We start from the raw sequence: 26,342 nt of genomic DNA on the forward strand, positions 1-26,342 counted from the left end.
CATTAAGAGACAAGATCACCTATAATCACAAATAACAAGATAGCAAGAGGAAAATGAAAGAACCTAAGCAATGGAAATCATAACCACCTGACATCATCAGAACCCAGCTTTCCCACCACAGCAAGTAGTGGATTGCCAAACACATCAGAAAAACAAGCCTCAGACTTGAAATCATACTTCATGATGATGGTGGAGATACTGGAAAAGCACATAAATAACTCCCTTAAAATTTTACAGGATAACCAAGAAAAATCACTCAAAAAACTACAGGAAAACACAACCAAACAGATAAAGTAATTGAAAATGGAAATAGAACAAAAAAGAAAACACAAAAAGATACAACCCTGGAGATGGAAAACCAGAAAAAGAAAGCAGGAGTTACAGATGGAAGATTCACCAACAGACTACAAGAGAAGAAAGAGAGAATCTCAGCAGCCAAAGACAACATAGAAAAGGTAGAAAATATAGTTAGAGAAGATGCAAAAACGCAAAAAGCCCCTAACCCAAAATGTCCAGGAGATCCAGTACACAATGAAAAGACCAAATCTAAGGATAATATGTGTAGAAGAGGTAAAAGAATATCAACTAAAGGGCACAGTAAATATCTTCAACAAAATCATAGAAGAAAACTTTCCTGCCCTTAAGAACTAGATGAACAGATGAATATACAGGAAGCCTATAAAACTTCAAATAAATTGGATCAGAAAAGAAATTCCTCCAGACATATAATAGTTAAAACACTGAATATTCGAAACAAATAGAGCATTCTAAAGATGTAAGGGAAAAAATAAGTAATATATGAAAGCAGACAAATCAGAATTACACCAGACTTCTCAAAAGAGAGAATAAAAGCTATAAGATCCTGGACAGACATCATACAAACCCTAATAGAACACAAATGCCAGCCAAGGTTACTATATCCAGCAAAACTCTCAACCAAAATTTTTCAGGACAAAAACAAAGTTACACAATAACTGTCTACAAATCCAGCCCTGAAAAAGATGATAAATGGAAAAATCCAACACAAAGAAGGACATTACATCTAAGGGGGGAAAATGCACGCATGCACACACACACACACACACACACACACACACACACACACACACACACACACGGAGAAGAAAGGCACAGAAATATAAGAAAAGGAAGTGGGGGAAAGGTGATAACATTTGAAATGTAAATATTGATAATATCCAATAAAAAACTGAGTTGTAGAAATAAGCAGAGAATTCATAATAGAGGAACATCAAATGGCCAAGAAGCACTAAGAGAAATTTTTTTTCCTTTCTTTAACTAGAACTTTGTCAAAGAAAAACAACTATAGTGTAAGACTAAAAATCTTTCCTTTGTAAATTTCATAATCCATACTGTATCAAAGATATTTGACACTGAAATGAAGTCTACCTGACATGTTCCTGAGATTAATATATCTTTCTAATAAATAAGCAAAAACCAAGTTTAATAGATTCTCCAGTTGATTAGTTAGTCATTTTCTTTCATTTTGAAGAAAAAAATAAATGAAAGAACACATGAAAAATTGCCTCGTAGTTCTTCTCTCCAGCCCTGAACCCATTTAATGTGTTTAGAGCATCTTGTGGTAAATAGGTAGAGTATTACAGCTGCCCGTTCCTGCAGGTTTCCTTTGCCTCTGTCCAGTGAGCATCCTTTCCTTTCAGGCCCCAACATTATTATATTTTCCAGTGACATATCCTAAGCATCATACTGCTCTCAAATCTTGATCCTTATATCTGGATTGTTCTTCAAATATTTGACTCAGCTAAGTTTATTGGATTTGTGAAGAAAAATTAACAAGTTTATCTTTTTAAAAATTATATTCATGTATAGTTATGTAATGTATGTAATATTTATATATTATGTGACATAATTAATTACAAAACACAAAATACTTGTGGCAAAGAGACTCACTGATTGATGTATTGCTTTTCTACTTACTACCAGAATTTCTCTTAGGTAAGTTTCTGAGTAACACTCAGACTGTGGCAAAAATGCAAAGTGAGATTTTACAAAATGTGAAGGCAATTAGGATAGAAAATGGCTTTTATGCCTCTTTCAGTGTTTTTTATCAGTCAGCCAGATGTATTAATGCGACAGTGTTTGTGCTGAGGCTTTATCGTTGCAAGTATTGATGTGTAATCTGAAGCTGAAAATAACAGCTCATGACTTTGTGGTATAGAATTGCCATGTCTGATTCCTGACTCACAGATGCAGCTGAGGATGTGTGGACTCTCGGTCACTGGCTTTTTCCCCCCACTTTTCTAATTACGAGGGGTTAACTCTCTGTCTGCATTTTGCTCATCATTGCTCCATAAATTACAATCTACCCCTTTTTATACTTTCTCATCATCCTGTGTGTATTTAGTTTCTACATTCAGCTGCCTTTAGTGCACAGGATAACTAGAATTGCTTCCTTTTCCTGTGCTTGGTTTGAAAGAGTTTTAACATCAAGAATGGTAGGGAACACCTTCAGAGAGTTTTGTTGTTGTTGCTGTTATCATCTGCTTCTATGAGGTGAGAAAATGGATAGGAAAAATGATATCTAAAGACAATACCTGATGCGCTCATAATACAATCCTGAAAATACTCGATTGTAAAGGCAAAGGTTGTGGCACTGCCACATTATACTCACAGATCTAAGATAACGTCTGGGTTCGAGATGCACAGTATATGGCTACATGTAACTGATCTGTGTGCTGCATTCTCCTGAGGAGCTTAAACTTCTCTGTGATAAACACACATTCAACTTGAATTTGGAAGCACTTTGTTTAACATCTCCAGCACAGAAGAGTCACACAGGTGTAGATATAATGTATCCAATGTAACACATCCTGTAGAAATATGAATTCAGTGTTGCTCTTCACCAGCATATTGTTGAAAAATGCAGTGATATGTTTTTCTGGGAGAATGAAGACAAGGTTTGTCACTTTCAGTAAACTACTTCTAAAACAATACTTAGGTATTTCAATATTAAGTTCATTCTGTGTTTTATAACAAATTTTGAAATTCCATAGTCTGCTCTTTTTAATCTTACATAAAGAATAAGAGTTTACTAGACTAATTTAATTCCTTTGAAATGATGCTCTTTCTATAATACCATTATATTTAAAAACACAAAGAAATAATTGGAATACTTTTATTTAAATCAATCTTTCCTAGAATCACTTATTACGTTTTTATCTTAGATAAAATATCTATATTCAAGTTTACCGTGTGCTTTCAAATTAGATAATCAGGAATTACATTTTCCTTCTACAACTTTGATTCTTTCTCCCATGTACCTTCTGTATTAATGTGCCAAAAGTCAGAGAATAATTTTTCCTAAACTTATATTTTCTTTCACCTAAATATAATATGGGACATTTTTACAGAATAGGGGATTGATTTAAATTTAAATAAAATTGATTATTTTGCAAAATGTACTTAGCATGACTTTTCCTGTTTTGAAAGCAGTACAAGAAATCAAGTAAAGCATTTAAAATAATTAATTTTTTAATATGAAAGCCTGGTTAAAACTGGGACTAGCCCTTAGCATTACTGCAGGACGTCAATTTCATACAGGGAAATATTCTATCCGGTGATGTCTTTATGTAAAGAACTGATGAAGCTTTAATATCTTCTCTGGCAGGGTAGTGTTCTCGAGCCACCTTCTCCATTTTTGTATTCATAGCAAAGATTAAGTGCTTATTATGTGCTTGAAAATATTCACAAGAAAACAACACATCTGACTATAGAATGAACATTTTAATATGATGAGGCACATGTATCATTATAAAGTGCTACTACTTTTCATTACAGTGGCAGATGTTTCTATGAAAAGTATCATTATTTTTAGTGGATAAATAAAATGCAACTATTTTTATTGGTGATATATGAACTTAATACTATTTTCAATTAATTTTAATGAGAGAATATAACATAATAATTATAAGAAGGTATAAGTGAACAGTGCTTTGTCTTCTAATAGTTGAAGAAAATATCTAATCAGAATCTATATTCAGAATTATTTATTACAATTACAAAGGAGATTCTGTTGTTCCTAGTAATCTGTAAATATGAGCTGAAATTTTGCAACATTCAAGTAATGTAAAATAATAAACTAAGTGGTTTTAAATATAATCCATGACACATGTTCTTCAAAATTACTAGCCAGATTGTTTGGCAATAACAGAATCTCTAAAAGAGGTCACTGAATGAAAGATGAAATGGAGATTTTAGATTGTAAGGTTTCAGTTCATAGCTGTCTTATCCCATTGCTCTTAGAAAGATTTTGGCAGAGAGTTTTGCAATCAGGTAGTAGAGTACTACTAAACTGTGACAGACCTGGCCATGCTAATGTTGGTAGATTCATGGGATTTAGCTATAAAGCAGTTAAACATTTTAAGCAGCAATGAACGGGTCATATTATTAAGAGCATATAAGACAGTGGTGCTGGGAGCAATGTAGATTATGAAGTCACAGGTAAGAATAGCTTAGAGATCTTCTTGTGATATTTTTGGTGCAGGATATGGTAACTTTTGCTCTTGTTCAAAAAATATGCCTGCAACTAAATTGAAGAAATTTGGATTAATGGAACTGGCCAAGATTTCAACTCAGTCTAGTCTTGACTCTCATGGGGTTATTAGTGGTCACCTTAATGCAGATCTATAATGAAAACGAGCAAGCTGGGCAAGATAACCATATAAAATGTAATGCTTCAAGAAAAAAGGAGACCATGAAGTGTCAAAGAGATATGTTTAATGTTCTAGGAGATTAAAAAATAAATAAACAAATAAGCTTACAATGAAGTCCGAGTCTAAACGTAAGAAAAGGAACTGTGAAAACAGGACAAGACCCTACCCTGCTAAGGTTCCAACATGTGAAAAGGAATTAAAGAAAACCTTAGGCAGTGAATTAAATAATCAACAACAAAAAGCAGTACAGATGTAATCGAATGAGTTGACCACATTCAAGGCCCAGCAAGCAACATAACTTGGCTGATTATAGAGTCAAATATTCAAGAAAGGGGCTGTAGCTAAATAAAGTTTCTCATGCCAATTGTCCATGCTTTTTGACTTAGAGACAATATTTGAAATACCACAGGTATTGATAATAATATAAAAAGATTAGGAAGTTTGTGGTCTTATCAGGGTAGATATGGCCTTGGAGGTAGTATGTCACTGCAGAAAAAGCTTTAATGTTTCAAACCTAGGCCCAGTTCTCTTTTTTCCTCTACAGATTGCGATGTAGCTCTCAGCTAGTGCTGAAGTGCTGCTTGCATGTGGTTATACTCCCTGCCATGATGAAAATGGACTAAATCTCTAGAACTATAGGGAAGCCCCCATTGTAATGCTGCCTTTTATAAGAGCTATCTTGGTTCTTCACAGCAATAGAATAGTGACTTAAAACAAGGAGCATCCAGAAAAAAAAATGCTCAAATCTCTTGCTATTTGGTAGATGTACTTGTTAATTTTTAGAGGCATTTCTCATAAGGTTATGCACATTTCAAACTTTATATTTGAATTTATAATATTAATTCAACCTTCACTAATTTTTTTAACTTTTGTGGATACTTTTCATCTATACTGATAGTAGTATTTCCTTTCCTTCCTGACAGTAATTGATTTCTGACACCACTTTAGTAATGTCCATATCCAGATGACGACTACACTGAATTCATAGTCTTATCCTCTTCCTTCATCTGTATCACGTATAGACATATCCCTTATTGATCCATTTAGACCTGATAGTTTCTTACATTTTCATTCTCTGCTCTGAGTCATTTTCTGTTATTTGAATAATTATGTAATCTTATATTTTCACTTGTTTTCAGATTATTTAATATTTCTTTCACTTCTAAATTTTACTTTCCCAGCTTATACTCTATTAATAATCATCATTAACTTCTACTAACATTTTAGTATTGAAAATGGATTTTTTCATAAAATATATTATGATTATGATTTCCGCTACTTCAACTATTCCCAGATAGATAATCTCCCAAATTCCCATCTGAATCTACAACTATTTATTTTTGTTTCATTGGAATACAGTTATCATTATGTTTAATCTATACACACCAAGAAAACTCTGACTGTTACCATGCTTCATTCTGTTCTACATGTACTTTATGATTATGGTAACTAGTAAGATTTCATTGCATAGTATCAAACTTCTAAAAGAATTGAGTACTGACAAAAATATATTCATATAGTGTTACACCAGAATGCTTTAAAAAATCTGTACATGTATCTCTCTTTTTTAAATAAAGTTGTAACAAAAAAGAATACAGTTATCTAATAATCATAATAAAGTAAAACAAAAACAAATCAGAATAGTAAAGCAAACAAACAGAAATGCCAAAAATCATTATATAGATATAAGCACAGAGACACACGTTTGCACCCACAGAAATTCTATAGAAACACAATACAGGAAAGCATAATTTATATAAAAAGGCATAATTTATTGCCATGATCATAAAGTTTAGAAAAAGTGCTGTTTGCTTTTTCCCCAAAGCCCCTGGCCTATATAGTATGCCAGCAAGTCAACATTGGGCAAGGTTTCCATTGTATGGAATAGGCATTATCTCAAATTAGATATTGCTACTTCGTTATTACCATGGATTTGTACCACCATTGCACCAGTGAATCTTCTAGACAGATCACCACTGTGAATCAGAGGGTTTGTAGCTGGATGATACTCACCTTTTCTTTCAGTTGAGTACAAAGTACCATCAGGTACCATGAACATTAACTAGTCAGTGAGGGTGAAGTTTCTGTGCAACCACAACTTTACTTTTTGTGTTTATTGAGATATATATGTGTTGTCTTCAAAGACAAGGACATAAGCTCAGGTTATATAGAGTGATAAACATTCTTGGCAATAGCCTAGATTTTAAAGGAATTTTCAAGGTACCCCTTTGTCCAACAATTCATTTGGATATAACCCATTCTTGAAACTGGGGATACCATTTGCTAAAAAAGACATTATTTGTGGCTTTGTCTTCCCTGGATTTGGTTATTCCACTTAAATTTTACTCATAATTGTAAATATTTTAAGAAGTTTCTACCACATGGCTCACAGTTTTAGCTTGTATCCCTGCTTGTATCCTGTCCTTTCCTGTCCTCTCTGCCGCTCTTCCACATTTGAACCTCCAATTCCAGACACTCCTCCTCCCCCATCCATATTGGAAACACTTTAACTCTCAGTAACATGACTTTGTTCATCTCAATTGCCCCAATAATTGTCAATCTGACCTGATTATTTACAAAATTATAACATGAGGAAAGGGATATGATGGAACTCATGAACTGTGAATCAAACTTTCTAAATCATATCACTTAATTTATGTTATTTTTATCTACAGTGTTATTAGTACTATAAATAAAAATACAATCAAATGGTCCAAAATATATCCCTAAAAGGAGCGCTTTGCTACGTATGCTTTTGGCATCCATACATTAATATTTATGCACATGCTGAGACTAAGTATTCTCTTTGTTTTCTTTTCAATTTGTATCTACAAAATTCAAATTTTATTACTGATCTGTTTACTTCTATAAACTTAGAAAATATTATATCATGCTTTTATCCTTGACATTTTATTAGTATGTAATAAAACTGTTTCCTGTATGCACTAGATCAGATTTTCAAAGCAAAACGTTTTAGAAAAAGAAATAAAACCCTTAGCATCACCTATCACATTGGTATCACATATAAAATGCATTAGTATATCTCTCTGATTTAGGGTAAAACAAAAGTTATAAAAACAGCCATAAAAATTCCACTCAATCTTATTTCACATTCCCTGTAAAGTCTCGATAGAACACAATATCCAGATTTCAGAAAATAATGCCTTTCAGAAGCTTTTCCTGCATTAGGTTAGCATATGACACTTCAAATGTCTTACAGTTTTAGCTCTCTTTCCTTGTGTCCTCTGATACACAATGAGTTCCAGGCTAATCTGCTGCAAAGTAGGTCTCTTTCATTAGCGCACACATACATGCATACATACAGAGAGAGAAAGAGAGAGGGGGGGGAAGCAAGAGAGAAAGAGAAAAGGAAGCTATATATGGTAAGGACAGTAATCTACCTTATTGCAGTGGTTTGTATAGGAATGGCTTCCATGGATTCATATATTTTAATGTTTATTCAGGGAATGGTGCTACTTGCAAGGCATTAGAATGTGTGGCTTTATGTAAACATGTGTAGCTTTGTTGGAGGAAGTGTGTCACTGGTGGGCTTTGGCATTGCAAAGCTCAAGCTAGGCCTAGTTACTCTGGCAGTCTCTCTCTCTCTCTCTCTCTCTCTCTCTCTCTCTCTCTCTCTCTCTCTCTCTCTCTCTCTCTCTCTCTCCCCCAACCCATTATACCTGTGGATCTTAGCATAGAACTCTCAGCTTCTCTAGCATCATGTCTCTCTGCATGTTGTCAGGCTTTTTGCTATGCTAATGACCTGAATCATTTGAAGTGAAAGTCCGCCCTAAATAAATGGTTTCCAAGAGTTGTGGTGAACTTATTGTCCCTTCATAGCAATAGAGCACTGACTAAGACACTTATAAAATAACAACTACCTAAAGCTTTATCACATCCCTTAACCATGCCTAATTTGTCTACACAGTAATTAACACCATTGGTGATTCTTTCATAAGTCTTATCAATTCTTTCATTTACTTTCGTGTTTTATTTAAAGCCAATATCCATTATTTTTTATGTCTCTGTAAACAAATACTTGAGAGTAAGTAATGTTAGAGTTATGGGCTTGTTCAGAACAGTTGTTTAAGCTATACTACTCTAGGAGGGAAATCATAATGGCAGGATGCGAATAGTCTGGCTACACAGTATCTACAGTCAGGAAGCAGAATGAACAGGAAGTAGGGTGAGGGTATCAAATTTTCAGATAATTATTTCCTCCTGTGAGTCTACATTCCCTAAATGTTCCACAGCCATGCAAGACATTTCTAGCAGCTGTAGAAAAAGTGTTTAAATACCGGAGCCCGTAGTGACTAATTTTCAAACCACAATAATGCATATGTATTAGGCTTAGACGAAAGAATGGAAGATGCAACAGTTTGTGAAACAACTGAGAATATATAGGATTTAGAGTCATATGCACTACCACTCAAACCACCCTAGAGAAGTGCAGAAGGCTAGTCTCACTGTTTCAGTGATGTTAAAAGCACTTTGCTTCTCCAATGTTACTAACTTATCTTTAAACTTGCTACTTATGAACCTAGGAGACCAACTTCTAAGAATATTAAAATTAAGTGCTGTTGCACAGTATCTTGTTTCTTTAGTGCTGGAACTCATATTCATTTTAAAATGTTTAATTCATTTAGAAATTATTTTCAGATAATTTCAGAATGAAAAAAAATCAATAAATGTGGCAAATAAAAAATACTCTTAAAAGGTTTATGCAGAAAAAAAAACACCCAATAAGTGTATAGCACCCTCTCAGAGTGGGGTACACTTAGAACATAAATCATTAATAACAAAAGCGCTAAGAAGATAGCCTTGTGGCAGTTTTTTTTTTTTTTTTTTTTTTTTTTTTTTTTTTTTTTTTTTTTTTTGTATTTAATCTATACACACCAAAAATACTTTGACTATTTCTATGTTACATTTTGCTTTACATGTACTTTATGATCATTGTAACTAGTAAGACTATCAATATAGACTATCAAACCATTAAAAAACTCAAGTACTGACAAGATACATTCATATAGTTTTATGCCAAATACCTTTAAAAATCTGTACATGTATTTCAGTTTTTTTTAAGTTGTAAGGAAACAATAAAAAGCTCATGCAGTGTTTGATAATTTGAAAAAATACAAATTATTTAACAGTTCAGGTGACAATAAAAACCACTTGACAATATTACCCAAACAAATTTATTTAATCGAATACCTATATATATGATTTATATAACATATATCTTCATATAGGTACATAAACCATTGCATGTGTATCCACTTAACTATTAGTAATCTGATTTATAAACAAGTGTTTCTGGCTGAAAAATAAATTTCTATCAATGCTACCACTTAGCAGAAATATTTGGTTTAGAAAAAGTTATAAAAACATTATTAAAATTTGAAGTGCAGCAGCAACAAGTAGTCTTGACAATTGGGTCAATTTTTTCTGCTCTATATTATATATATATATATATATATATATATATATATATATATATATGGTTCAATTTAATTGTGATTTTCTGGAGAAAAAAGAAGGCATATTTATTCTCCAAGTTTTAGATCCTGATCAATAAATGTCAATCATAAAATAATATCTAACACCATAAAATGTAATAGATAAAATCTTTTAACATCACATTATAAAGTAGGAAACTCTGTTAGTCAGACTAACTAGAGAGCAAAGAGAGAGTATCCAAATTAACAAAATCAGAAATGAAAGTGGAGACATAATAACTGAAACTGAGGAAATTCAAGAAATCATCAGATCCTACTATAGAAGACTATTCTCAACAAAGATGGAAAATCTCGAAGAAATGGATGAAATCCTAGACAGATACAAGAAACTAAACTTAAACCAGGACCAGGTAAACAATATAAATAATCTAATAGCACCTAAAGAAAGAGAAGCAGTCATCAAAATCTCCCAACCAAAAAAAGCCCAGGTCCAGATGAGTTCAGTGCAGAATTTAATCAGACATTTATTGACGAACTAATACCAATATGCTCCAAAGTATTCCACAAAAAAGAATCAGATGGAACAGTAACTAATTCAATTTTTGAGGCTACAATAATCCACATCCATAAACCACACAAAGACCCTACAAGGAAAGAGAACTTCAGAGGAATCTCACAAATGAACATTGATTCAAAAATACTCAGCAAAATCCTTGCAATCCGAATCCAAGAACAAAACAAAAGGATCATTCACCATGATCAAATAGGCTTCATCCCTGGGATGCAAGGATGGTTTAATATACAGAAATCCATCAATGTATTCCACCATATAAACAAACTCAAAAAAGAAAACAAAAACAAACAAAAACAAAACAAAACAAAAAAAAAAGAACACATGGTCACCTCACTAGATGCTGAGAAAGCATTTGACAAAATTTAACACCACTTCATGATAAAAGTCGTGGAAAGAACAGGAATCCAAGGCCCATACCTAAACATAATAAAAGCAATATACAGCAAAATAACAGCCAACAGCAACCTTAAGGGTGGGAAACATGAAGCAATCCCACTAAAATTGGGTACTCGCCAATAATGCCCACTCTCCTCTTACCTATTCAACATAGTACTGGAAGTCCTGGTTGGAGCAATTAGATAGCAAAAGGAAATCAAAGGGATACAAATTGGAAAGAAAGATGTAAAAACATCACTATTTGCAGATGACATTAGAGTGTACTTAAATGACACCAAAAATTCCACCAGAAAACACTTACAGCTGATAAACAATGTCAGCAAAGTGGCTGGATAGAAAATTAACTCAAATAGATCAGTAGCCTTCCTATATTCAAATGACAAACATGTGGAAAAAGAAAATTAGGGAAACAATACCCTTCACAATGGTCACAAAAAATATGAAATACCTTTGTGTGACTTTAACTAAGCAAGTGAAGGAACTGTATGACAAGAATGTCAAAACTCTAAAGAAGGAAATCAAGGAATATCTCAGAAATGGAAAGATCTGCCATGCTCATATATTGGAAGGATAAACATAGTAAAAATGGCCATCCAACCAAATGCAATCTACAGATTCAGTGCAATCCCCATCAAAATACCAAACCATAACTTAAAGAGTTGGAAAGAGCAATGTGCCATTTCATCTGAAATAACAAAAGACCTAGAATAGAGAAATCCATTCTCAACAAGAAAACATCTGCAGGAATTACTATCCCTGACTTCAAGCTATATTACGAGGCAATTGTTCTAAAAACTGCATGGTACTGGTACAGAGATTGGCATGTGGATCAATGGAATAGAATAAAAGATCCAGAAATGAACCCTCACATATATGGTCATCTGATTTTTGAAAAAGGAGCTGTAAACATTCAATGGAAAAAGGACAGCCTATTCAACAAATGGTTTTGGTCCAACAGGCACTCAGCATGCAGAAGAATGAAAATAGACCCTTTCTTATCTTCTTGTACAAAGCTCAAGTGTAAGTGGATCAAAAGATCTCCACATTAAACAAAGTAAACTGAAACTCTTAGATGAGAAATTAGGAAAAACCTTAGAAAACATAGGTACAGGACAAAATTTTCTGAACAAAACAGCAGTGGCTCATGCTCTAAGGTCAATAATTGAAAAATGGAATTTAAAGAGATTGCAAAGTTTCTGTAAGGCTACGGACACTGTCAAGAAATAAACTGGCAGCCAACAGAGTGGGAAAAGGTCTTTACCAACCCCACATCAGATAGAGGTCTAATATCCAAGGTATACAAAAAACTCAAGAATTTGGACACCAGAGAACCAAACAATCCTATTAAAAATGGGGTGCAGAGCTAAACAAAAAGTTCTCAATTGAGGAATATTGAATGTCTGAGAAGCATCTAAGGAAGTGCTCAACATAATTAGCCATCAGAGAAACGCAAATAACCCTGAGATTCTACCTCACACCAGTCAGATTGGCCAAGATCAAAAATTCAGATGAGAGCAGATGTTGGTGAAGATGTGGAGAAAGAGGAACACTTCTCCACTTTAGGTGGGGTTGTAAACTGGTGCAACCACTCTGAAAATCAGTCTGTTGATTACTCAGAAAATTGGTCATAGTACTACCTGAAGACACAGTTATTCCACTCCTTGCCATAAACCCCAGAGAAGCTCCAACATACAACAAAGTCACATGTACCACAATGTTCATAGCAGCTCTATTTATAATTGCCAGTCATTGGAAAGAACCCAGATGTCCTTCAGTAGATGAATGGATACAAATATTGTGTTAAATTTACACAATGGTGTACTATTCAGCTATCAGAAACAATGACTTTATGAAATTCTTGAGAAAATGAATGCATCTATAGAATATCATCCTAAGTGAGCTAACGCAGTCCCAAAAGAACAGACATAATATGCAGTCACTGAATTGGATACTAACCCCAGAAAGCTCTGGACACCCCAGAAACAACTCACAGACTATATGAAGTTCAAGAAAAGAAAAAAATGAAAAGAAAAAAACCATTATGCTTAATCTTTACACACCAAAAAAACTTTGACTATTTCCAGGTTACATACTGTTTTACATGTACTTTATGCTCATTGTAACTAGTAAGATCTTAATGCACATTATTAGAACTTTGGGGAAAAAAAACCAAGAACCAACAAAAAAGTATTTGTATACTTTTATGCAAAAATGCTTAAAATTTGTACATATATCTTTGTTTTTTTAAAAATAAAGTTGTTCAAAATAAATTTATTGAGAATTTGTTAAATAGGCCTCTTGCAATACCTTTCTCCATTTATATATGTATATGTGCATGTATGTATGAGTGTATGCATATATGTATGAATATATTTGCATATACACACATAAACTTTAATTAATTTTATCTAAAAATATTTTAGTTTCTCCATAATAGAAGTAGCAATATTAATTAACTTTGTCATATGATATTAAGGCAATAAATCCTTCTTTTTCTTTGAATTATACAGATAAATTTTAAATACATTTCAGTCTTCAGCAATCAATTTTAATCTTAAATACTATAATTAAAGTAGTTAGTATATGATGCAGACACAGAATACGTAAATGTTTTGCCAATATAATCACAATTAGAACATTGAGAGATTTTCAGTGGAACAGCGAAAATGAAAAGGAAAATTGAGCTATTTATAAAAAAAATGTTAATGTGAAAAATGTTTTCTTATTGAGAAATCTAAAGCCAGATAAACTGTAAAGGCATGTGATGAATTGAATAGGAATTGAGTTAAAATGCCACCAGTGGAGAAACTCCTGTCCTCTGGTCTATGCACCCACAGAAAAAAAATATTGACTTTATTACAAACATAATGAGAACCTATTGGTGTCTTAGTCCGGCTTTCTATTTCTGCACAAAACATTGTCACCAAGAAGCAAGTTGGGTTTATTCATCCTACACTTCCATATTGTTGTTCGTCAGCAAAGGAAGAGAGGACTGGAACTCAAGCAGGTCAGGAAGCAGGAGCTGATGCAGAGACCATGGAAGGATGTTACCTACTGACTTGTTTACCCTGATTTGCTCGGCCTGCTTTATTATAGAACCCAGGTCTACCAGTCCAGAGATGGCACTACCCACATTGGGTCAAGCCCTCCTCCTTTGATCTCTAGTTGAGAAAATGCCTTACAGTTGAATTTCATGAAGGCACTTCCTCAACTGAAGCTCCTTTCTCTGTTATAACTCCAGCTTGTATCAAGATGACACAAAACCTGTGGGTACAATTGGTTAACTTTAAGTATTAGAGTATTTTTTTCTAACTTATGTTTTTAAAAGCGTATCTATTTGCATACCATAGGCCATGACTCTAACAGTGAATTAAATCAAAATTAACATTTATATCAATTTTAAAATATTAAGTATGCAGATAACATACTTCTCACAAAAATAATGAAACATTCTTAAAAAACCTGACTATAATTAAATATTCATTGTACTTCTCAAGGGAAAGTAAAACACAGCAAAACTATGCCTAACTGTAATCTATGCAATTCCATGTAGCAATAGTTGAAGAGCACAAATATATTTTCACTTTAGTCTTCTTTACAGTATTTATTTAAAATGAAATTATGACATCATTTTAAACAAACTGTTGTATTGTACTAGAATGCTTCATTTTAAGGGCATGTACTGAAGGTTATTGATTGCTGGGGATTTACTATGAACCTACTGCTATACTAGGAGGCACCGTGTTTTTTTTTTTCTTACATCTTTAAAATGTGCTTTGTTTGCCTTCACTCCCCCATCTATATGTGGCTCTCTTGGGGACCTAAAAGCTATATGTTCCCTTAAAACCTTTTATTTTCTAAAATCGTAAATTGTTTAAGTATTTATTACTGACACATAAAGTGACATGAAAAGCAACACACAGTCAGAGTAAATGGATCTGAGACATAAAAACAGATTTTTTTTCTTTGGTATTTTATACAGACTAAGAAGTTTTATTTATATCTCTAGAATATGTGGTAGGTAACAGCAAAACGAAACAGAAAAAAAAAAAAAAAAAAAAAAAAAAAAAAAAAAAAAAACACTTAAGGTAAAGCAGGCCATGAGTCTGAAAGAGTGCAAAACAGAGTATTTTGGAGAGTTCAAGAACAAGAAAGAAAAAATTTTGGAATTATATTGTAATCTCAAAAAAGACTGAAATTTATAAGAAAACTGTACCAAGTTTTAAAAGGACATACCTGCTTCAAACCCAACAGTTTTCAGTTAAACAGTTTGTAAATTTTAGAAAGATGTTTTAGACACTGGAAGAGTGTATAAAATTAAGTGATGCATTAGGACAGTGTCACAGAGGTCTCACATGCTCTTCATAAAAGGCTACCACCTTGTAAACTGGGAGGACATGGATTTCTTTTTATTACATCTGATGAAGTCACATAAGCCAGTCGCAGAAGAACACACATGATATGCAGTCACTGATAATTGGATACTAGCCGCAGAAAGCTCTGAACACCTAAGAAACAACTCGCAGAACTTTAGAAGCTCAAAAAGAAGGAAGGCCAAAATGTGGAAGCCTCAGTCCTTCTAAGAAAAATAAAATCATGTGTTCATCTGTGGGGCGCTGCCTGCACATTCTCCATTACAAGATGGCGCTGACATCCGGCTGGAGTTAGCAGTAAACAAGTCATGTGCACACGTGCTGGGTAATTTTCCACTCCTTGAGCTCTGCCTCTCCCGTGGCGTCATAGGGCCTGATGAGTTTCAACCAATCAGGGGGATCCACGTCCAAGGCGAGGACTGATTCCTTTATAAGGGGATGGGCTAGATAGTTCGGGGTCTACGTCTTCATGTGTTGCAAGCTTATGCTCTGCCTCTCAAGAGCATTAAAGCTTTAGCACAGAAAAATCCTATTTCGTGTGCCGCGTCGTTCTTGCTGGCGAGACGGTTGAGCGGGACATTCATCATATATTTTTATGTAACATTTTGTGAGCTATAACAGTATTTTATAAAATAAATGAATTAAAAATACAAAAAATAAAAAGCAATTATTAAATTGAGTCTAGAATACTAGAATAAATGATTGTAGCAATACAGTGGAGAAACACAGAGCATAAATAAGCTGAGAAATTTGCATAAAATAAAAATAGTAGGTTGAATACATGAGATAGCTCAACAGGTAAGGTGCTTGGCACTTAGCCCAGTATCCTGAGTTTAATTCCCAGAACCCACACAGTAAAATAAGCAAAGTACACCCTAAATTTTTATGTAATCTCCCCAAGGATGTGATGGCATGAGTACACGTTCACACATAAACATGCCCATACACACACTATAATGTAATACAAATCCAAAAATAAACTGTGTAAAGAGAATCATGATAAGTATACTTAGTAAATACATGACAACAGAAATTCTATTTACTCAAAAGGAAAAGGGACAATTTCTTAAAGAAGAGTTTTTTTTCCTATAAATGTGTATATAAATCAGTAGCATAGTTGACTCAATAATAATAACAATAATAATAATAATAATAATAATAATAATAATAATAATAATAAACATATTATTATTATGACTCTTTTATTGGTTATTTTATTTATTTACATTTCGAATGTTATCCCATTTCTGGGTTTCCTCTCCACAAACCCCAAACCCATCCCCACTACTCCTGCTTCTATGAGGGTGCTCCCACTCCCAACTCACCTCCCTAGCATTCTGCTTCACTGCTATACTGTGGCATCAAGCCTTCACAGGACCAACAACCTCTCCTCCCACTGATGCCAGACAAACAATCCTCTACTACATATGCAACTGGAGCCATGCGTCTCTACATGTGTACAAAGCAATGAGCATGATTAAAAGCAGAAGAAAATAATTTCACAAATACTGCAGGATGTTTTATAATCTTACTACCAGCAATTGAGTTAAAAATAATAAAACATACTCAAAATCTTCCCATACTCATTAATAAATATTTATAAAAGACTACTTTTTAAATTTTTTTTATCATTTTATGAGTGACTTTCTTTCTTTATTTTTTTTAAACTTTATTTTAAAAAAACAAAGATAAAAAAATTTTAAACATTTTTGCATAAATGTATACAAATACAATTGTGTCAGTGCTTTGCTTTTTCTTTTCTTTTTTTTTTTTTTTTTTTTTTTTTTTTTTTTTTTTTTTTTTTACAATGAGCAAAAATACATATAAAACAGGGTGTAATCCGGAATTTGTCAATGTGTTCTTGGTATGTAAGGATTGGGCATGACTTTTTTTTTGTTGTTTTGTTTTGTTTTTTTCTTGAAGTTCACACAGTCTGTGAGTTGTTTCTGGGGCAGTGTGAGCCTCTGGGGTTAGCATCCCACTATCACTTCACTGTTGGTGGGGTTGTAAACTGATACAACCACTCAGGAAATCAGTCTGGCGATACCTCAGAAAATTGGACATAGTACCTGAAATTGGGCCTGAAGACCCAGCTATTCCACTTCTGGGCATATACTCAGAGACACTCCAATATACAACAAAGATATATGCACCACAATGTTCATAGCAGCTCTATTTATAATAGCCAGAAGCTGGAAAGAAACCAGATGCCCTTCAGTAGATGAATGGATACAAAAATTGTGGTACATTTACACAATGGAGTACTACTCAGCCACCAGAAACAATGACTTAACCAAATTCTTAAGAAAATGGCTGCATCTAGAGAATATTATCTTGAGTGAGATAACCCAGTCACAGTAGAACAGAAATAATATGCAGTCACTGATAGTGGGATAAAAGACTACTTTAGACAACTTCTTCACAGTCTGTGTCATGTATGAATATGTGTGTGTGTGTGTGTGTGTGTGTGTGTGTCTGTGAGAGTGTGTGTGTGTGTGTGTGTGTGTGTCTGTGTGTGTGTATGTGTGTCTGTGTGTGTGTGTGTATAACATAGTGTCCTGGAGCAATAAAAGCAGAAGAGATTTGGTGGCACAGGTTCTTGGGAGCAACTTGATTTGCATTGTGAAATCAAAGCTTGAATTCTCTGTTAGGGCATGTAGTACTTTAGACCTCTAAGACCTTTCTCTGTCCCCAGTGTCCTAGTCCAATTTTCTGTGCTGTTATAAAGCCTGTGACCAGGAGCTACTTGGGAAGAAAAGAATTTATTTCATCTTAAACTTTATATTCCATCATGAATGAAAGTCATACAAGATCTGAAAACAGAAACTTGGAGACAGGACCTAATGCAGAGCCCATGGAGTATTTCTGCTTATTGGCTTAAATTTGGAATCACATCTAACATACCTTTTCTCCATCTCCCAGGACATCTCCCCAGTGGAGGTATTGCCAATAGTGAGCTAGCTGGGTTCTCCCATATCCATCATTTTAATCATTAATTAAGAAATACCCTCACAAACTCACCATCTCAAATAATCTGATGGACACAAATTCTCAAGTGAATTCTTTGTTCCCAGATGAATCCAGTCAGTCAGGTTGAAAAAACAGCCAGCCCAACCAAAAAAATATTGTTTTTAAGACAATCTTTGGAAATGGGCATGAAATCTCAATGAATCAGAGAATATCACCAACATAAAGATAAGTTTACCAATGGATACAAACTAAAACTCAAAATAATAACGTATTGGTGGGGAAGGGAATCAAGAATTTGCAACTATATTTCTCTATAATATTTTCATCCATGAATGAAAGAGAGAAATAAGTCATTTTAAGCTAAATTAAAAATGATGCATAGAAATTATTTCAAATAAATAACAATGTATCCTGTAAAAAAATGAAAATTAAAAAAAACCAACAACAAAGAGCAGTGGAATAGAACCTATGTTTTAAATGTTGATATTGAACTTCCAATATATAAACACGTTGTGTCCTGACAGGGTTTTATTCATTCATTTTCTTAACGCTGAAAATGAACATGTTTTATTTGTTTCTTAGTAAGCAGATAAATATACTGAAGTTTAGGAAGAACATAAAGTCTCATGTCTGGCATCACTTACCTCCAAGATAAGACCAATTATGGATGTGGCTCCTTGGTGGTATATGAATAGAATTTTCAAAGCCCTGATTTTATTTCAGCAACCCTGCATGTTCCAAAAGATTTAGAATAAAATCAAAAGAGTATAGTCTAAAATTAACCAATAAAATTTGTTATGTTTTGATTTTGACAATATAACGTTACAGTAATATAACTTTCAAAATATACATCTGAAATAATAGAATGGCATGTGGCACCATTAAAAATTATTTTCAGCCTTTGCAGTTTTATCTTAGAAGTATGTTCATTATGTTAATTTTCCGGAAAACCTTTCTTTGCCTTCAGGTCCATTCTTCACCTTAACAATGATCATTCATTTACTCTGGGACAAGACACTTTTGCCTAGTCACTTTACAGGCTAGTGATCTAATTTTTAGTTATAAACCCTTAATACTCTCTAACATTATCAACTCTCAAATATATAATCTTTTGCTCCACTCTATGCTATGGTACCTGATGAATCATTTGAAAGATTAAAAGTAAAACAATTTCAAATGAGACTGAAAATGACAGCTTTCTCCAGCATAGAAAATGTTTAATTTAGGGAAAATTTAGATTTTATAAAAAATTCATTCCAACACTGCTAAAATGTAATATGTAGAGTCATTAGACTTTTGAAAAAATATAACTTATGCATTTGATCTGTATGTGGAGAGACTTTTATACTTTATGTGTTATATACTTATATATAATATAAATTTATGTATTATATATTTATAAATAATATATACTTTCTTATGAATAGTATTTATAAAGCATGTCCTGTAATATAGTAAAAGAAAATAATTTTTAAAATTAAAGGTCTTTGTACTTGAACTTGAACTTGAGTTACAAACTCAGGGCAGTAGCCATAAGCTAGCATATAGAAGGCCTTAGATTGAATCCTCTGCATCCCACAAAAAAATATGTATTTTCATTTATATGTGCTATATAATTAATTTCTTCATTTTACAAATTATATATATTTTATTTTAGCATGTTACTTTTTAATATAAGATAAGAGATAGTTTGTCATAGAAGAAAATCAAAGTGCTTGAAATTGGGGAAAGGGAAAATAGTATGTCACCTGAATATTAGAATTTTCTTTAGAGAAACACAATCCCAATCCAGTTCTGCTGAGCAAAAAAAAAAAAAAAAAAAAAAAAATGGTTATATCACATTGTGCTGAAATTGTGTTCATTGACTACAAGTAGATCTGCACCCTATCAGTGGAGAAACCATGAGCCAGTATTGTTGAACTTCCTTAATTTCTTCATCTGTAGGTCAGAAATGTTGTTTTGTGCCTCAGGAATATTCTACAGAGATTCAGGAACATACAGGAAAGGGTAAGTTCTTCAAAAGTTTAAGCACTTGAGCTATAGTGTATAAATGTTTACTACATAACGTTTTTTTTTTTTTTTTTTTTTTTTTTTTTTTTTTTTTGGTCTAACAAGTCATTTTCATGGCATTACACATCTGTCACCCCAGTACTGTGGGTAGAGTTGAGTGGGAGGTAGAGACAAATACATCCCTTCATTTCCTTGGCCAACAACTCAGTGCACCCAAGTAGACTAGTTTCCAGTTCAATGAGCAATACTATATGTAAAAATAAGTAAGTAAAAAGTGATGGCAGAAGACATATAACATGCACATTTTAGCTTCCACATGCACATATGCACCCACTTAAACATGTCCAGTAGCTACAGTGAAACATAACTTAAGATGGATGTCTGTGGAAGAAGTTTAATCCAGATACAGGTCTGCCTAAGAAAGGGATAACAACCAAAGATCTTCAAAGTCGATGTGTTCAGGATGGAATGGCATGTCTTTCATCTGACTGGCTAGAACAGAGAGATGCCTTTAATACAAACATTTAATCCCAAACAATGAAGGTAAAGTTACTTTGTAAAAAGAAGCAAACTTGTTTGAAAATGAAGACTAATTGATGGGCAAACAAAGTGATTGATCAGAGAAATATTTGACAAAATAAGTTAGAGATAAGACGGCTCACCTCTCAGGAGAGCAGACAGTAAAGAGAGGCTACTTTAGAGTAGCACAAAGTGAGTCAGGAGAGAGGGTAGTTCAGTGAGTGCAGTTCAGTTGAGTTCAGGCAATTTAATGGAGTTCAGATGAGTTCAGTTCAGCATGTTGTTTGGTGCTGTTCAATTGAATGCAGTTGAATTCATTTAAGTTTTTTCAGTATCATTTAGTTCTGTTCAGTTTGTAGAGTCAGTGTAGTTCAGTTCTTAGAATTTATAGACATTTTCCTAAGCAGAGAAATTGCTACTCACTGGCTAATTTGCCATGGCTTTCTTGGCCTGACTTTTTATAAAACCAATGACCACCAGCCTAGTGATAGCACCACCAATGATGTATTGGCCCTCACTCATCAGTTACTAATTAAGAGAAGGTCCTATGGTTTTGCCTACAGACCAGAATTTTGGAGATATTTTATCAAATGAGGCCCTCTCCTCCATGATGATTCTAGATTGTGTGAGATTGACATAATGTCATCTAGTACCCATTTATAAAATACAGTACAAGAGAAACTAATAAATAAAAGGTAACAAAAGATGTTGCCACATGTCTTTAATACCTTAATAATAAGGCAGAGGCTGGGTGATCTCTACAAGTTCAAGGCCTACCTGAGGTGCATCATAAGTTCAGGACTGCTGAAAGGGTTTGCAACCCCATGGGAAGAACAACATTATCAACCAACCAAACACTCTAGAGTTCCCAGGGACTAAAACATCAACCAGTGACTACACATGGAGAAAATGGTGGTTAAAAATACATTTTAGCAAAGGATAGCATTGTCTGGCATCAAAGGGACAAGAGGCCCTTGGTTCATTGAAGACACAGTTTTCCAGGGTAGGGGAAAGACAAGGCGTTGAGGTGGAGAAGGTAGTTGGAAGAGGGAGCACCTTCATGGAGGATCTAATAGAAGAGAGAAAGTTGGAAAGAACCTTGAATTCATTGGCACAGAAGGAAATTTCCTATATGTTGAAAGAAAACAAGATGACATTAGTTGGTTAATAAATACATAAACTATAGAATATTCAACCAAAGAATTTCTTCTAGTAGTACAGGAAAATGTGATTATGAGCCATTAAAATAAAAGGTTGGTTTTCTTCAGCATGTGGTGTTTATGGAATCCTAGTTAGTAGTGAACTAACCTTCCTTTACAATGTTGTGAGGAACTCAAAGCAGGTGATTGCTATAAGATTTGGTGCTTCATGCTGAACCAATAACTCTGTTCATTAAATTGTGAAATTGAGGAAGTAAAGCGTTTCTTTTGTATTAAAAGTCAGGCCTCGTTAAATTTTAAATTCTTCCCTTTGACAAGAAAGTTCAAAGAGACTGCTTAAACAAGTGAAGAAAAAAAGAATAAAAGAATTTCAGTGAATTATAGAAGCATGTCCTTGTCATATCCTTTTTGTAATCTACTGTTTATTCCAATACCTGATCCCAAGTAAAGCCAAAAAAACATTTTAAATGAATGAATGATTCCATGAACAAATGGCTAGTTAGACCATGCTGTTGATATTCCTAGAGCAGACATTATATCTCATCACAATAGAAATGTAACCTCCACTTCTCTACCTTGTTTAATCTTGTTTAATTTACACTGTCTAACCACATGTATTATATATGTTTGGCACTGTGTCTGCATTATTTGTGATTATAGTAAAAAAATTGGTAGTCAAGTTAATTATAAAACTGTGTCTCTCAATAAAGAGTACTTTACACTTTACAGATGGCAAAGTTAGACCTTCTTCAAGACCCAAATATAGTAAACAGAACAAATACTACAAGACCAACTAGATATCTACAGAGCACAAATATAGGCCTTACAAATTATTGCTTACTTGTGATATTGAAACATAGTTAACATCAAGAAAACACTATGAGAAATTGGATGAAAAAAAGATATTTTTAAGTACTTGCTTTCTTTCATTTCTATAAATAACTTGAACACAACTCAAAGTTCCAGTTTAAGAGAAACTCTATAGCAGCCAGACTGGACTCTTTTGCCAATGATCATCAGTAAAGATTCAGCCTTCCAAACTATCAACTAACAAATGTTTTCTCAAAATGTATTATTCTACATCATTGACACTCTGCAGATCAACAAAGGTATAAAATAAAGCCTCTGTCCCAAAGATATTGCAATAAAATAAACGTAAAAAATAAACAAATACTTTCTATATAACAAAAGAGGAATATGCTGGTTAATTTCCATTACCTAACTTGAAAAAACCTAGAGATAGCTAGTCATTACTGAAGATTTGCTTCAATTTGAGTGGCTTTTTCCAATTGCCTGTGAGAGACTGTTTTAACTAATGATTGCTATGGGAGGAGCAAGTATATTATGGGTGGTACCATCCCTAGACACATCTGCCTAAATCTGTATAAAAAAGGTAGAGATTCCCATTCATTCTCTTGGCCCTCTGGCACTCTCTCCCATATCTCTCCAAATAAACATGATTCTAAACTCCCACACTTGATCTTGAACCCATATTCCCTTCTACTTCCCCTCTCCCACCCTACTATGACAATGTTATTCCTGCTTTTAAGTGACATTCAAGCATCCTAAAAGGCCAGAAGAATGAATGGAAATCTGCAGCTGCCATGGGGGGAGGGGGTTTGAAGAGAATCTATAGGACATCTCAAAGACCAGAGATAAGGGAGTTAATGTGTTTGAGCTTATTAAAGACACACAACAGTGAGGACATAGACCAGAAGAGGTCATCTCCTATAGCCCGGTAGAATCCTAGTGGAGAGATAAGGACACCACCCCACCAAGAAAACTTTCAGACAAAAATGTGTCCTGTCTAAAAGAAATGCAAGGGAAAAAGATGGAAAGGAGACTGAAGAAATGATCAGCCAACAAATGGCCCAACTTAAGATTCATCCCATGGGCAAGCACTAATACCTGACACTATTAATTATATACTGTTATGCTTACAGACAGAAGTTTAGCATTAACTGTCCTCTGAAAGTCTTCACCCAGCAACTGACTAAAAAAATGCAGATACCTTCAGCCAAACACTGGAAGAAGCTCCAGGACTCTTATGGGCAAGTTGGGAAAAAGATTGAAGGAAGCAAAAGGGATGGAAATGTTACATGAAGACCAAGACAGTCAAATAATCTGGATCTCTGGGAGTTCTCAAAGACTGAGCTACCAACCTGAGAACATACACAAGGTGGACCACATCCCCCAGCAAAAGTGCAGTTCAGGTTCCATGTAGGTCCCCTATAAATTGCATTGGGGTCTGTACCTAAAGCTATTGCCTGACTGTTGAATCTATTCCCCAACAGGACTGCCTTGTCTGGTCTTATTGGGAAATGATGTGTTTAATACTACAGTGATTTGGTGAGCCAGAGTAGGGGATACCCAAATTTTACCCTTTCAGAGGAGATGAGGAGAGTGACTCTGTGAGGGGGGAATCTTGCTAGTTTCTTTCTTCCTGCTTGTAGCCAAAATTGTCAGGGAGGGGTCTTTCTCTATCAAACATGATTCTTATTACTTTGGAAGGAATCCAAAAATAATTTTCTTCTTTTAACTCAAATACAGATACTTCTCCAAAAATAGCTTGTCCTTGGTCCAATAAATTGAAGTCATCAAAAGTATACGTTGATTTAATTTAGCAGCCTCATTTTTATTTAGGTCTCATAGAGGATTTGTAATACCAATACCTTAGAACTCATGATTACCTTTTTTTTTTTTTTGATAAATTAAAACAATTTTAAACAGTTCTTATTTATTGAGACAGGGTTTTTCTGTGGGGCCTGGGCTGCCCTTGATGTGTTGTATAGTTTAGGTTTACTTCAAACTCACAAGAAACACTTCCTTTGTCACTCTCATTTTGAGCTCAAAAGCTTGGATTTATTTATTTGTGTACCCTTTAAAACATTTATATTTATTCCCAATTCTTTCTCACATTTTTGGGAAGTAATGTCTCTGTGAATAAATATGCCTATATCAGTTTTCCCTTTATATAAATTAAGTTAATATTCTTATTTCTGTTCAAGTTTATTAAAACCCCTCTTTATTTCAAGTTAGCTCTCATGACTTGTCATTAGTTCTCCTATGGGAGTCCCACATTCCAAAGAAAGCTAGCTGTTCACAGTAGCATGAAGCTACCCAAAATTAGCTCTCCTAAATTTTGGAATTTTTGGATAAAAGCAAAACAATTCTGCCCCAACCATAAATCAGTGTTCCCACAATTGACTAATGGAATATATCTGTCCTAAGGTAAAATGTGCTTTGGCAACAGAATAGAATTAAACTTCAATTTGACATTATAGGACAGAAATTATAAACATGCCTTCTAAATATTCTCATATTTCTCTCTCTTTATATAGGTTAAAGATAGATGTATATTTACTTTTTAAACTGCTATCAGCCCCCATAATTATTATTAAGCAAAGACCTATATGATACTTTTAAGGAAAAAAATGTATTATTTTGAATCTCAGATTGTTATTTGTGAGTGGCTATATCCGTCAGCAGAGGGCTCCACTGTGACTCCATTGTACAGACCAGGATGGTTCAGAATTTAGAGTTTTGATTGCTTCTGTCTTCATCATTAGGTAGTTTTTTTTTTTTTTTTTTTTTTAATTCAGATGTTATGTTGGGCTTACATAATTAAGCTGTCATGTGTCCTCAACTCAGAGATGTGGTTTTGTATCAGATCTAAATAACATCTAAGAAGATCCTTGGCTGTGTGGCATTTAAGGTTGCCATTGTAGCTTAAGTGCTCTGTCGGCTGGCTGTCCCTTTGGTCTGGGGATGTAGCTATGTCTTAGTTTATATTGTGATTACAGGGAATCATGCACACCAACCACTATGCATTTTAGACTAATCCCCAACCCTGCACACAGCTTTTTGTGCTGCTTGAGAAAAAGCTACATTACTAAGAAACTATTTTACCCCACCTTCCTAGTTTTATAGGAAAAATGTACTCGAGCACACACACACACACACACACACACACACACACACACACACATTTTAAATTTGTACATCTAACATCAATTTTGTTAGAAGTGAGTTCTTGCCAGATGTTGGTCGCCAATATGTTGTGGTTATGTTTAATTGCAATTAGGAATCTATCCCACCTGTGAATGAAGGAAAGGAAAGATATCCAGCCAATAAAATGCCATTGTTACTTTTTCCTTTAAGGTTACCAGATGGCAGGTACCTTTGATAGCACT

The sequence above is a fragment of the Micromys minutus genome (assembly GCF_963924665.1).
Source record: "Micromys minutus genome assembly, chromosome: 4".
Taxonomy (NCBI): domain Eukaryota; kingdom Metazoa; phylum Chordata; class Mammalia; order Rodentia; family Muridae; genus Micromys; species Micromys minutus.